The sequence below is a fragment of the Dipodomys ordii genome, unplaced genomic scaffold, assembly GCF_000151885.1.
Source record: "Dipodomys ordii isolate 6190 unplaced genomic scaffold, Dord_2.0 Scaffold59, whole genome shotgun sequence".
Lineage (NCBI taxonomy): Eukaryota > Metazoa > Chordata > Mammalia > Rodentia > Heteromyidae > Dipodomys > Dipodomys ordii.
The window spans coordinates 5,412,971-5,418,174 of NW_012267275.1; positions in this window are offsets into that span (position 1 = coordinate 5,412,971).

Genomic DNA, 5,204 nt, shown 5'->3' on the forward strand with positions numbered 1-5,204 from the left:
TGTTTGTTCTGTGATTATAGTGCCACCTGCTGGTGAAGCTGGGAAACAGCTGCGGAATGGAGGGGGGCATCACAAAATCTCAAGTTACTGACAATTTGTACTATTTGCCCACTAACTCTTTACTACTGCTGTAGTTTTCTTTTGTTTTCTTATAAGCCTCAAGCTGTTGCAAATAAACCAGCATATGAGATTGGTTCACTGATAGTGTCCCAAAGATCTGTCTTCTGAATGGTGTGTAGATTTCCACAGTAGGGCATTAAGGGCCAGAAGGACACACTGTGCAGAGTGGAATCTATGCTCATCCTCATTAGAATGCTAAGTAAATTAATTAAACAGTCTGTCAGCTGAAATGTAGTAAGTCCCCCAAACTTGCATAAAGAAAACCCCAGAATAGCCTTTCTAATTGAAAGTTTTTGTGGGTGTTGGTATTTCTACAATCCACTTTTAATTTCAGTAATCAAAATTCTAACTCAAAGTTGTATGTGTATGTGTGTGTGCACACGCACACACGCACCCACTTTGAACTTGGCCCAGACAATGTCCCTGAGCTCTTTTGCTCAAGGCTAGTGCTCTACCACATAAGCCACAGCTCCTATTCAGCGTTTTAGTAGTTTATTGGCGATTATACAGTCACAGACTTTCCTACCTGGGCTAGATTTGAATCGCAGTCCTCAGATCTCAGCCTCTTAAGTAGATAAGATGACAGGTATGAGGCACCACCAGCACCTGGCCCAATTCCAAAATACTTTTAAAAGCTGGTTTTCTGGTACATGATTGAGTATACAAGACTAAACAACAGATCAGTTTACCAAGTACAATTGTACCTGCCATAAGTAAACTTTGTTTTGTTTTGTTTTCAAAAAATAGGATTCTATGCACTAATATAACACTGACAAGGGAAAAGGATGCTACTTGAGATCACAGAGGACCTCTGCAGCCCTCTAACAGGAAGCAGTAGTAGACCCACTAATGGTGGAGAGTAAGAGGGACAATTGACTTTCTAGGATATCCTCTCTTGCAATGATAAGTAACAGTCTCTTCAATGCATGGCTAATGGTTCCTGGTATGATATTGAGGAGCAGTGGGGCTTGCTCCAGGTTTAAGAGGATACCAGACAGGGTTTGCCTAGTGAACATTGTCTTTCTTGGGGAGGAAGAGGAAAGAATACTGAAGTATAAGATGGCACAAAATAAAGAGCTTATCCTACCAAATTGGAAATCCGCTGGGTGATATTTGGGGTTCAGAGAAGATGTAGAAGTTTATCTGGGAAAGTTGGTGGCAGGGCAGCAACAGATGAGAAGAGCTTACAAAGCAGAATGACAAATATGGAATGCATTCTAGTTACATTAAGGCCCTTATTAAGGGTTTGTGTACATGAATTTCTTTATGTATTCTACATTAGAGAAGGTAGCATGTCATCATGGTCAGGAATACAGGTTATGGAATTGCAGTTTTGCAGTTAAATCCATCTATTCATTGTGCATCCTTAGATATGCCAGCACATGCTCAGACTTCAGTTTCCTCATCATTACAGTGAGAATCCTACGTAAACATTGCATGTCAAGTGCTCACATTCAGATTCACATTGTGAGAGCAAATTGTCACTTTTAACTTTCTTGGCATAGTGTCAAATATGGACCTATATGCTACTTTAAAATGTACCTGAAATGGAATCTTTTTATGTTTACTTTGAGGAACTGGCAACCCTCAGAGCTATTCCTAAAATTAGATTTACATTTAAGCCTTTGCGCGTGTTTAAGAATTTAGGTATGACTTAAACTTTTGCAGAGAGTAAGATACATCCAAGAAGGATATAAATTCTGTACCATAGCTTCCAAGAAAGCACCTCAGACCAGTAGGTTAATAACTAAAGAAAAGTTGGCCTGTTTTGCGTGTAAATGTCTGTGTATGCGCCTACATGCATAGGTAGTGTTAATAAAACCTTATATAAGGTTCAGCATTACTAATCACTTCATAAGTATATGCTGAAACTTGTCCACTCATCAGAAACACATTCTTTGGCAATCATGAACTAGGATTACAAATTCAATTTACAAAATAACTCATGCAAATGCATAGACATTTCATTCAGTAGAAAAATTGGACTGAGTTTAATAATAGAAAGGAAAGAACCATTTGTCTAGCAAACATTTATTGGCTACACATACCTAGTGAGTCTAAACAGCTTTCAATTGAGTGTTTAATGTTGAACAGCCATATTTCCTTACATATAGGAACTTAGAGTCTAACAAAAAAGCAATATTATCTTTAACTTTCAGTGTTCAACTTTGAAGTTTTCAAATGGGCTGTAGGTTTTTATGGAGCAAGTGTAAGTCATCTCTATTTCAAGAGTTAAAGTACTTTTATAGTTCATGATTCGTTGGATATGATTTCTCACACAGAAATCACCTGGGGTGGCAGTCATCTGAAGACTCAATTATGTTTGACATACAAGATGGCAACCTCAGATGATAATTCAATGGTGACTGTCCACTGGAAGAATGGCTAGGGCTGGGAACTAAAGTAACTCCATAAGCCTTTTTCTATGTCTTAATTAGTGCATGATTCATCTATAGAATGCTGTCTCTGACCGGGAGCATAGCAAAAGTGAGCGTGCAGGACGATCAGGGATTCTCTTTAATAATTATGGAAGATCATGAATCAAATTCAGGTAAAAGCTTCACCAAGAACTAGCACAGTGTCACTTCTACTGTGTTCCGCTTTTCTTTTTTATAGTGCTAGAATTTTTTTTTTATAGTACTAGGGCCTCAGGCTTATTTGGCAAGTACCCCCAACCCTTTTTCCTTTAGTTATCTTTTGGATAGGATCTCATACTGAGGCTAGCCTCAGACTGGAATCCTTCATAGAATCTCAGGTACGCACCACCATGCCTAGACAAGATCTAATGATGAAAGTTCCTCCAGGTCTTAGCCAAATTCAAGGACATATAGAACAATCAGCCTCTTGATAATGGGGAAAGATTAGGACACAATATAGAAGGTAATATGGTATTAAAGATACCTTCAGACATTTTCAAGAAACACCATTTGGCACAAATAGAAAAGTCATTATTTCAACCAAAGTTTTATTTCACATTATTATAGCCTAATATTAAGACTTTTTTTCTATATTTTTAAATTTTTATTTTCTTGCAAAGATGCTGTACATACAGAATGGTTACAGGTATGTCAGTAAAGTGATGAGTACATTTCTTGTCAAGCAATGTTACCCCCTCGTTTGTTTTTCTCCTACTATCCTTTCCCTCCCCCACCTCCCCTACTTTCCCCTCCCCCACCAAAGTTGTAAAGTTCATTTCCAACCTAGTGTCTTGTGAGTATCATTGTTGCAATGGGTCATCCTGTGTCCTTGTTTCAGCATTTTGTTATTCCTCTTCCTCTCCCCAAATTAAATAAATGTATATACAAGATGCAAGGTACCAAGGTCAAGTACAGTGACAACAGGGATATACCATGGGAGGAAGAACATACAAAAGAAACAAAAAAAAATCGCATAGTACATTAAAAACAAGACTAAGAAAAACCTCTTGTGTTCACTTCTTCGGGTTCATTTTACTTAGCACCATCTTATATGTTCATATGTATATAGCTTTTGAGCTTTTCTGCTAAGATTAGTATATTAGGATAATGTGACAAGATTATCCTAGATATATACTAATTATTGCAAATAAGAGAAACCACAGGACCTATATTTTTTTAAGACTTGGAATGCAATGAATCATCTTGTCTCTAAGCAAACAAAGTGGTCCTATCTAAGACACTTTCCTAAGGAAAGAAGGAAATATCTCACTTGGAAAGGAACTCTCCCTGAATGGCAAGACAAGTTCAGGTCCAGCTTGTATATGACATATGCCCATACCCCTAATAGCACAGAAACAAGATGTTAATATTTAAGGCGAGTTAATAAACTCGAACATGAGTCTAATGCTCATCTTAGGATGTTACAACCTTTCAGTATTTCAATAAGTTAAAAACAAAAAGCCACTAATTTATCCAAACTATCAAATCCATTTATATGATACTAGTTAAGTGTTTCTGGGATATAAAATAGGCAAGCTGGGTGATGGTGGCTCAAACCTATAATCCTAACTACTCAGGCATCCGGATCTGGTGTTTCCTGTAAACAAAGTCTCTTCTCGCTTTTCTACTGCTTGTCCTCAGGGTCAGCCTTGCTGACATTTATCACCATGGAAGTGGCTGATAGTTCCCAGCTCCCTGAATGATGAGATTACAAAGAAAGTAGCTGGAGGTTGGTTCCCTGGAAGGCAGTGTGAATTGATTGTATACATGTGGTGGGTGTGGGGGTCAGGCTCAGGTGGCTCAGGAAAGAAGGTCACTTCCCTGGGCTGTCTCTGACCTCAGCTATGCAATTCAGTTATCACTGGGTCATGTCATTTTTGCATGACCTTAAAAGTAGATCGAACAAGCCAAAAGACAATGCAAATAATGACCCATTTGAGGAATCCTGCCCTGCTCCCCCTCCACCGCCAAAAAAAAAGTATTTAGTTAAAAGTTTAATAGCGGCCAAAGTGATAGACGTGTGGAAAGAAATTTCAGAAACAAAGCTGAATAACTCATTTTTCAGAAGAGTAAGTGGATCCATTTCATTTATCATGTTAACAGAAGCTTCAATAAACTCACAAGCAATTATCTGGCTAAGTTGGAAAGAATGGACACTAACAGGTAGACAGCATGGTCCAAAATGTATAAAATTTAAATATTGACCCTTTATTTTTAGTGTGTGGGCGGGAGGGGGTGAAATCCAGGACCTCATGCCTGCTGGGCAAATGCTATACCATTGACCTACACATCACAGCCCTTAAAAGTACTCTTAAGAAGCTAGGTGCTGGTGGCTCACACCTGTAATCCTAACTACTTAGGAAACTGAGATCCGAGCATCACAGTTCCAAGCCAGCCCAGGAAGGAAAGTCTGGGAGACTCTCATCTCCAATTAACCACCAGAAAATCCAGAGTGGTGCTGTGGCTCAAAGTGGTAGAGTGCTAGCTTTGAGCCCAAAAGCTCAGCGCCAGGGCACAGGCCCTGATTTCAAGCCCGATGACCCCCCCAACCACCCCTCCACAAATTCTTAATATAATACCTGTTGTATAGATGTACCTTGGATAACACTTTCTTGACAGAAAAATTAGCTCTAAAGGCTTTTTTTGGTATGCTATGTCCCTTAGTTG